The sequence below is a fragment of the Cynocephalus volans genome, chromosome 5 (genome assembly GCF_027409185.1).
Source record: "Cynocephalus volans isolate mCynVol1 chromosome 5, mCynVol1.pri, whole genome shotgun sequence".
Taxonomy (NCBI): Eukaryota; Metazoa; Chordata; class Mammalia; order Dermoptera; family Cynocephalidae; genus Cynocephalus; species Cynocephalus volans.
This window is the reverse complement of record NC_084464.1, coordinates 36,694,854-36,705,512: the sequence shown is the minus strand read 5'-3', so window position 1 is coordinate 36,705,512 and position 10,659 is coordinate 36,694,854.

Sequence of the window (10,659 nt, the reverse complement as noted above, 5' to 3'; positions counted from 1 at the left end):
TTACCAGTAGGGAACCGAATTTGCACAAAAGGTAGAAGTGGTTCTGGGGAGCGACTCTGACCAAGGCTCAGTATATGTGACACAATCTTAGAAAGACTGTTTGCTTCTTAATAGCATGAGTAAGAGTTTGGTATAAGATTCTTTCTACTCATTTCTGCCTAGCTGGAAATCAATTTTACGATCTCTGCATGAATACTTTGAGATTAGCATTTACTGAGACTCCTCTACAGAGGAATAACATAATTAGGAGATGTGATCCCCTCGGTTGTTTATTGATTCTTTAAGGATAAAAGATTTATTTTTCCAGTCATTTAAAGATTATCTATTGAAAGCCTACCATGTGCTTGGTTTGGTTCTATTGTGGTTCTTGGGATACAGCAGTGAACATAGCCCTTGTGAAGTTATAGTGTAGTGGAGGGAGGCAGATAAGAGACAAACGTGAAACACGATGTGTCAGATGCAGGTAAGTGTCATGGAGGAAAACGAAGTGCAGCACGAGAGGGACAGGACACAGTGGCCAGGGAAGACTTTACTGACAGATGCCCAGCGGCTTAAAGGAAGTCAAATCTGACCATATGGACATCTGGGGAAGAATGTTCCAGGAATTAGTGAAGAGGCCCACATGGCTGCAGCTCAGTGTGAGCAAAGTGAGATCCAAGAGGTCTGGGGGAGTCCAGTTCTTGTAAGGCCTTATAAGGATTTACATTTTGACTCTATTTGAGATGGGCAGCCATTGGCCAGTGTTGACCAAAGTGACATAACCTGATTAGCCTTACAAAAGAGTCATTCTTACTGTTGCCTTGAAGGTAAAGATGAGGGTATAAGGGGCAAAAGCAGAGGCAGGTTAGGTAACTATTGCAGTGATCCAGAAGAGAGCCAATGGGAATCTTAGCAGGGCTGCTGCTGATTGGATACTGGGGGTGAGGGAAAGTAGTCAAAGATGACTCCAAGACTTTGGCCTAAACATCTGGAAGGACATTGGTTTTTACTGAGATGAGGAAGGCTGCCAGAGGAGCAGCTTGGGGTGAAGAGGGGTACTGCTGTGATGGACAATCAGGAGTCCAGTTTTGGCCAATTAAGTTTATCTTATACATATAAATAGTGGATGACTTAATGAAGTCTCATTCTAAGTACCCAGAATAATGGGCACTCAAAAAATATCTGTTGAGGTGTTGACTATAAGGCAGCATATACATCAGTGAAAATTATTCATAGATTTATCTGTAGCTTATGGGGACTGGACTATATAACCATACGGACTGTTCCATTAAAACCGGGGAGTTCAACAAAGCAATGCAAACTGTCCAGAACACTAAAGGGAGATGAAAGAAAGATGAGAGGAGAAGGGCAGAAGTAAGCTGTCAGGCTTCTTGGGGGTAAATATTTGAAGGTGAGTGCTTGACATCCTTGGGAGCAGTGTTATGATAAACATGATAACCATGGAAATGCATTTATGAACTCTCCATCTTCACGTGTTCTCCTGCACTTGGCGCTATGCACATCAAGTTCAAGTGCTTGCATTTTGTGGTGGGGGTTTTTGTTTTGGTTTTTTTGGGGGGGATTGCTCCAAGGCTCTATATAATCTTGGCAGAAAGATACCTAAAGAGGTTTTTGGTCCATCGTTCTAACAGTGAGCCATGGGGTCAGTCCTACTGCTAAATTCCCTCCCTTCTTCCCCTTCCCCAAGGAGATTTATCAGCTTCCCTGAGTCACACATCCACTTAACAATCAATAGCTAGCAGGCAGCACATTCGCTTTTATTTCAACCCAAATCCTACAAACTATGTCTTCGATCACTTTTTATTCTAATCTTAGGAAAAAGTTGTTCTTTCTCCTGGAAGATAGTCCTTTGTATCCTCAAAAACCATGAAAAGAACACAGTAACACATCAGTAACTCTCCAAACACTGAAATAGCCAGGCCAATATTTGTATTCCACCGGGCACTACTGCTGACAAGAAGGCAAGTGTATTCTGAGTGGTGAAGAGGCCAGAATGTCTGTGAATTAGGATCTGAAATGCAGAGGCACACAGCCTACAGCTGTTGAACTTGAATTCCCCTGTGAATGCAGCACCCAGGGCTGAGAGGCACTTCTTAGAGAGGACCTGCCAATGGCGAGTGGTTATACTCACTCTGTCTTAGCCATCATTTTGTGTGCAGAGAACAAGTGAGAGCAGGTGTTCACATTTATCTTCCTTAAGGAGCCCCTTGAGGCTCTTTGGAGAAGGGTCAGTAAAAAAAGAAACTGAAATAAAGCTTTCCATCCCCCGCGTCTCACTCCTGCCAGCAGACAGCTGTTTCAGACTCTTCCTGCTGCTGCTAATGAACACATGGCTGGGATCCACCAAAAGATATTTAATATGGGATTGCTTGGAGAAGCCATTGCTTTGGAGATTTGCTTAAACCAAAGCACTTGGATTTGTTACCATTGCTGTGAAATTTTCACCTCTGGCAGCCCTGGCGGGAATGACCTATTTTGAATGTGACAGCTGATTGCACTTCGTCGGCGTGAATAATTTATTAGATGCAAGAGCACTGTCAACGTAGTGATATTACAGCAGCCTTGCTTGCCTGGCTAATTAAGGAGGATGACAGTGCTCTGTCCTGTTGTCACAGCTCCTATCTGATGCTGCCAGGGACGTGGATTGTGCGTGAGCAGAGAAGGAAAGAGGGAAAATGGGGCCAAGGCCTAGCTCCTGCTACCAGAAAAGGCTTTGTGGGTTGAGCAAGCTGTGCTGCAGGAGTTAGATTTCCACCTTCACATCTGCAAAGTGAAACTGTGCGGCCCACAGGGATGGATCTTGTATCCGATATCCTGATTTTGCATAAAATGCATATTAGTGGGGGGAGGTGCAGGCTGTGAAAGAGTGACTTAGGAAGGGAAGAGGCATCAGACCCTGAAGCTAGCTAGAATATCTAATGGTTTCCAGGCCTCGCAGAGGAGGCACAAGCCTTTTTAACACACAGCTGGATTCAGAGGCCAGGAGGGGAATATGAGACATGGTGAGAGGGAGAAAGAGCCACACAACCAGGAGGAACCTAGTTATGGCTTCAGAATGTGTCCCCCTGTGTTTTGAAGCTGCCTCTCTCTAGCTCTGCTTGAGTAGCAGTGACAGCTCATTTAACCTCCCTGAGACCTCAGTTCCAGGTGTAAATTAGCCTCTAAAATAATGTCTATGAAGATTGTGAAGATTAACAGCCAGTGACAAAGTCTTAAGTAATAGGGCTTCTGGGCACGTAATTCTCCCTAAAATCGCCTCCTGAAGTTGACAGTCTCAACTTTATGAGTTAGGAAGGAACTGACCTTTCGAAAGATGTTTGCAAAGTTGGGGGCAGGGAGAGGGAACAGAGTTAAACAGCGTTACATGCAAAAACATCCCTGGCCTAAAATGAAAAGAGAAATGAAAATTAAATGAAATTAAAGAAACTACCTGAAGAAATATTTTAAAAATATGAATGACTGGATAAAAGCAAATTTTTTAAATTTTCTATAATCAGTAGGCAATTATTAATGAGTATCAATCAGGGCAATATCAGGAAACAAATGGCTACCTCAAATTAGAGTAATTCAAGGAAGGTTTATTTACAAAGAGATGAATTACAAAGGGGGCGGTACTGGGTACTGGGGCCTGCTGCAGCAAAGGTAGAACCACTGCTGGCCTAAAAAATGGGAGAGGAAGAAGATGCCAGAGCATGCATGGAGAGAAAGCTGTGTAGAGAGGGTTTCTGGGAGGACAGCAGTCATATTCAATGAAAGGACACTGCCAGCCCAAGGTGATCTCACAGGGAGAAGCCAGGGACTTCGTATTCTGACCTCACTCCTGTCTCCTACTGGGGATTCCCATTGGCCAGACCCGCTGGACATCACAGGGCAGGGCAGCGGTTGACACAGGGAAACCCCTGGGCAGAGAGCAGGAGAGAGAAAGATGGAGAGTGGACAAGGAAGAGACAACACAGAATAACCTGCAAGCCAGGGCATGCATCAGGCCCAGCAACACAAAAGAAATAAATCAATTTGGAGAACCTCATGGACAAATCTCTTCTTTTAATGTTTCCCCTGAAAATGAGAGAAAAGGGGAGGGATTTATTGTGAAGCGAATGTCAATTTAGAACCTTTAAAAAAGCCTGCATATCACGTACTTAGCATTGTGCTTACACAGAGATATTGATAGTTTCCAATCACTTCTACATTCACCATGAATTATTTTGTACTCACTTTTGTATCTTTGTGTAATTATACTTCTTGATTAATGTATACTGTTTACTTTCAGCCTGTGGGGTTCAGACCTATAAAAATTCGTAACGTTAACATTTTGCCAGAATTTTTGTCATTCTAAATCACTGGTTCTCAAAATATGATCTGAGGACTCCTGAGGTTTTCCAAGATCTTTTCAGGGGGTCCCCAAGGGCCTCAATATTTTTTAAAAGTATAAAAAGGTCTTATACTTTAAAAGTATAAAAGTTTGCAAATTGTTGGTCTAGATTATATTATTGCCAAAAATGACCTCTATATGCAGTATAATAATAGTGCATGAGAAATCCAATCTCAAATTTCCAGAAATAAATGGACTATTTGCTACAGTCAGGGTGTATTTTATTTCCCATCAGCTTTGAACATGTTGCAGATTATCTTCTACCCATGCAGTCTTCCAGGTCACTTGGTGCAGAAGCTAGAAGTGGCGACAGAGGTGGGGTTTAAGATTGGGATAATTTGCCCAAGAACCTAGGCCTGATCTCAGCATCCCTGGGACATTCATTCCTGGGATATACTAAAATGCTAAGTATGTTGGACGAACAAGTTTCTCACTGTGCAAGCCGATATGTGGGACAATGGCAAGGAAGCAGCCTAAGATGTCTACTCCTTTGAGGACCTTATCATCAGTACCAGACACAGGCAAAGGATAACGGGGTCTTGCTCTCAGCCGTTCAGAAAGCAGCGACAAGGATCCCGCTGTCATTTGTCAGGTAAAACATGCTTCTGTAGGTGCAGCTCAGATGCCAATAAATGGAGGCTTGTTATGCCAGCAGGGGCAGTGTTTACTCTCATCACTCATTTAGTCAATATTTATTGGCTTTCCTCTACACTCATTAATATAAAGGTTACTTTACTGTATGTGGCACAAAGCATAACTCCTGACATCGAGGAGCTTATAAACTAGTGAGGAGAGGTGGATTAAATAGCTACAACAGAGGGCAGGTACGTGATTGGGTCTGTACTCAGGGGACAGAGGACTTACAGGAGGACTCAGGGTAGAGCGTGAATGGCCAAGGAAGGTGTCATGAAAGAGGGAGTGTTTGAACAGGACATTATGTGCTAGGCAGGATTTTTAGAGACAAACCTCAGAGGTAGGAGAAAAAGTGATAGGCAAGGGCTCAGCAGAGAATTTCCAGGCAGTAGAAGTGGCCTGAGCAAAAAGGTGGGAGCAGGAATTGTTAAATGTCAGAGTCAAAAGGAAGTTTGGCAATCAGGTTGTCAGATCCTTCGTTTGACAGATGAGGACAGAGAGGTCCACAAGGTTGAGATTTTCCCTGAGTTCTCTATTGGCAACACTGAAAAAGAACCCAAGAGACTGAACTCTTCCCAGGGCTGTTTCCTGGATTTGTGGCAGGAAGAGCCAGAGCCATGCATGGCAGAGTGGTCGGGGTGCCAGAAAAGGCTCCTGGACCCACACTGGAGTGTCCGGGGGGCTGGATGCCTATTTGCACTTGATCCAGACCAGTGTTTCCCAAAGTGCATTCTGAAATGAGTGCACTAGAACCATCAGTGTGCTTGTTAAAACAACAAGGGGGAAGGGGTGACCTGAAAATCTGCATTTAAAACTTCTTTCCAGAGTGATTTTGTATGCACTTCCTAAATTAGAAAATTAAAAATAAAGAGAGTGGCAGAAAGATTGGTCTGAGCAGCAATTGAATTCAATAGGTGTGAACAAGGTGGAAGGCAAAAAGTGATAGTTTGAGAAGGGAGTTCAAGAATCTCAGAACTGGCAGCATTCCATGCCATAATCTGGCCATGCACTTGGGTGGCCAATTGCCTATAGAGAAAGGTCATAAGAGTTTAGAGGGGACTTCAAAATCAGGGTGTTAGATGTGCTATCCATATGGATATGAAGAATCATAGTCATGAAGAGAGACTAGATCTCTGTTGTCTCTCTCCATGACTAGTCAACTAGGCCAAGAATAGAAGCCAGAATTCACCAGCATCATAGGCACAAGGTATGTATAAAAATATAGGTAGGGGTGGGTAGATAGAACTGAATCTCTAAGAGACCTTCCAATTAGAGCATCAACTTCACTTCATAATGGCAGGGGGTCTTCAAGCATGTTCTGAATTCTGCATTACATATCTGAAGCTCTAAATCAGGTAACTGAATTTGTTGCATTTTGGATGCTCTTCTGCTTTCTTCTGATGAATTGTGTATTTACTAGGATTGATTGATGGCAGAAGGAACAATCAGTTCAGAAAAAACAATTGGCTTGGCCTGTTATGTCCCCCAACCAAACACTGGCTTAAAAAATGCTCTTGAGAAAACAGGAGACTGTTGAAAGAGACCATTTTCAGTGCTGCTGAAGTTCAAACACCCTGCTTTATGGTACCAGAAATAATCACAGTTCCCATAGCACCCACAGTACTTCCTCTTCCATCACACACACTCGCTGATTTACACCTGTTCTCCTCACCAGACTTCATGAGGCAGATTCCACGACTGCTGGGATCGCCTCTGTGTCCCCTGCCTGCAGCAGAGTGCCTGGCACTTGAGTTTGCACTCAGTGACTTGTTGAGTTAATAGCTCTCATTTGTACTTAGGGATGTTTTCTTTTCTTTTTCAAAAAAAATTCTTTTATTTATTTATTTATTTATTTTTTTTGGTGGCTGGCAGGTTCAGGGATCCAAACCCATGACCTTGGTATTACTAGGCTGTGTTCTAACCAACTGAACAAACTGGCCAGCCTGAGGGGTGTTTTCAGTTAAGATTGATATATGAGAAGGGGGAAAAAAACCAACTTGTGTTAAACTGTTTTTCTTTGGAAAGAACCATTCCTTTCTGTATGCATGAAAGAGCAATGTTTCCCTAGATGAGGTTGCAAGGTTTCAACCAAGGGATCTGAATGCTCTGTTCAGTGAAGTTTTAGGGATAAAAGAATCCAGCTTAGGGAGTACTAGGAACCTAGACAGAAGTAAATGGCATTATAAGAGAGAGAGTGGGGACAAGGAGAAAAAACCACCCAAGAATGAAGACTTTGGTGGCCACAGCAGGGGCAGTGATTTGAGAGGCAGTGTGAAGACCTTTGGACTAAGCACCAGGAGACCTGGTATGGGCTCTTTATTTGGTTATGTGACCTTGGGCAAATTAATTAACTGCTCTGGGATTTGGACCAGGTAATCCAATAAGTATTATGTCCCGGTTGTTTAGACCTGTGCTGCCTGGTTCCCCACTCATGCATGTACCTGATCTCTAGGAATGCTAGAAATTATGGGTGCTATAAAGTCACCCAGGACAGATCCTATCTCCAGGAGCTTCCAATCCAATGAGAAAAACGGAGTCTGCTTGCCCTTCATCTGCCATACTCCCATGTTGTGCTGCCTTCCTGAGGGAGCTGGCCCAAGGGGGGTGCAGCTTACTGTACCCTCTTCCTTACCATTCAGAGCTGCAGTCCTGAATCCAGGATGCTGAGTGGGGCCACCTCAAGGAAAATCTAAAGGGAGCAGCCTGGGGACCCACTCCATGCTTCTCTCTGGTCTCTGCTCTGTGTGTACACATACACGCACACACTCTCACCTGCCCCCCACACATGTGCAAGCCTCAGAAAGACAGCCCCCAACCCAAAAGGGGAAGTTGAAGATGGGGAGTGGAATGTACTGCAGTAAAAAGTGCATTCGATTTGGAATCAAACCTGAATTTAAGTAACATCTCTTTTGTGATCATGAGCAAGATATTTGCTCAGCTCCTCAGAGTTATCAGTTTTTTCATCTTTCACATGGGGACGGTAATGGGAAAAGGGATTGTGCAGGCTTCAGCGAGGTGTCTGTGAAGCACCTAGCATCATCTGCTTATACCCTCTGTCCATCCTCTTCCTCTTCCCTCCTATAAATTTTGTACGTCACTGACAACAGCCCCATTCTTGAGTCAGGAAGGCAGTGGAGGTGGAAAAGCAGGGAAATGGAAAGTCAGTTTCTCTCCAGGGTGGGGGACAAGCCCTGCTCCTCCCTCCAGATTGGTCCTACGTAGCCTCCTAGCACTGATGTCAATCTGCAATAGCTGTGTACCCATTTCTTCCAAAACCTCTACTGCATATCTGTGCTACTTTCCATGTCTCTTTCTCCAGATTGAGGCAAATAGAGAAATGTTTAGAACCATCAACTCTACACAAATAGCCATAATACAAGGTAGAAGGTGCTGGGCATGTTGAAAGTGAGATGCTGCAAAAAAGATGAGCAAAGATGTTAGAAAAGTTCTGGAGTGACAGGGTAGGGAAAGGGACCTGGGAAAAATGGATGCGGAGTGGGGTATTTAAACTGGATCTTGACGAATAGATGTGGCTCTTTGGTAATGGGCAAAGGCGATGCAGTTGGAGATAGACTGGGAGGTGAGATTGACAAAAGAAATAAAAGGATGAATGTAAGAATAAAGGGATGCTTCAGAATGGCAGGGTTATCCACCTTGCATTCAATATGTAGTTAAGGAGCTCCTGCTCTGTGCTGGGAGTACAGTATAGAAGACAGAGGTGGTCCCTGCCCTATGAGCTCACAGCCTAGTGAAAGAGAGACAAAAAACAAGTAAACAGGCACGTAAAGACATTACAATTTACAGTTGGTGCTAAAAATGACACAGGGTATTGAAAATGAGAATAAATGGGGGAAAGGATGTACTTAAATACATGGGTGATCAGGGAAGGCCTCTCTGGGAAGTGGCTTGGTGTGTGGCCTGAGCTTAGTTGAGAGGGAAGAGAGAGGTGTGATTGAGGCTGAAGGGACTGGAAGGGATTGGCTCGCCAGGGTCTTGTAAGCATTGGTATGGAGTTTGGATTTTATTCTGTACTCCAGATGAGAAATCAATGCAGGATTTTCAGCAGGAGAGTAACCACAACTACATTTTTAAAAATTACTTTTTCTGCGGTGGAAATGTATTAGTTTTCTGTTGCTGCAAAACCAGTTGTCATAAACATAGCCATTTAAAATGGTACACGTTTATTATCTCAGTCCAGGCACAGCTTAGCTGTGTCCTCTGAAGAGTGAGAATCTGTGACACAATCCTGTAGGGTCACCACAGCCCATGTTTCACAGGTGCCCAAACCTAGTTTTTGCACATGTATCTGTGTCGTAAACCATTTTGTACATAAACTGTGTCATCTTGTACAAGTTACATTAAGTCTCTTGAACCTTGGTTTCCCCATCTATAAAATGGGAATAATAATACCTATTGCAGGATTATAGACAGGAGTAAATGATTATAAAGTATCTGCTCTAGAGCCTAGGATATAAGAAGATAGTCAATAAACTGTAGTGTTCAGTACCATAAAAATTGACTCAAGTCATCCAAACTCACTAGAGACTCATGTATTGACCAGACTAACAATATTAAGAACATATGAAGAATAACTTGCCGGGCAGATTGGAATATTCATGTCACGTGGTCAGTACGCTTTGTCCTCTGAAGGAATGTCTACATGGGAAGACTGAGGGCTGTCAGAAACTCTTGTAAGTTGGAGGAAGGGCAGACGGAGGTGGGTCTCTGGGAAAATCCAGCTGTAATGAAGGGCTTGGACTATCAAGGCACTGTCAGGCCACTGTTGGTGGTATAAGGCAGAGATGTGGTAACAAGTGCTCACTCTTGGGTGTTCTTTCCAGGCATCCAGCAGACTCTGTTCCTTTGATCATATCACTGGGTGGTTTATGACACAGTTAATTAGGCTATGGTTTCACCTGCTTGTATTCTAGGCCTGAGATGCAGTCCCTTGACTGCAATTGGACACAGGTGTTTCTTGAGTTGACACCATCTCCTAAAATGTTCCCTTTTGGTCATTGCTCACTGTCCAAGCTCATTGATTCTTACAAATTCCCTCATAAAGTGACTGAAGCCCAATTTAGGGAAGGGTGGATAGACCTTGAGGTATTGTTCTATTTAACATTCTAAATATATAATGTATTCAATATGGTGGCTTTACAGATGAGGAAACTAAGGCACAGCAGGGATTTCCTATTTAAGAGTGGAGGCAGAGTCCAGACCTCGTCCCTGGATCCTTGTAAACTCCCAGTGCCATACAATTTCTGCTCCAAAAGACTCTTTCCATGGAATGTTTTTGTCTGTCAGGAAGACCCAGGCTTTCCCCAAAGAAAGCTTTATGTATAATCCAAATCCACCAAAACAAAATAAAAAAGAACTGTTTCTCCCCATCATTTTGAGATCTCTGTCCTAATAAGTCCTAGTAGAGTGCCAGTAAAAAGCAGCCCTCCCCAGTGGGGGCTTTCCAGCACAACTCTTTGAGCCAAGGGCAACCACTCCTCACCCACACCCCCGACCCCCACCCCCGCATTGTTTTCCATGCGCAGCCTCTGTTAGAGATCCCTAACGGTTAGCCTGAAGGGCCGGTCCTAGCCTCGGCTGGTCTCCCTCGCCCCGTCCCTCCAACGCGGTCTACCCGGCTCTCTCCACCGGTCTCG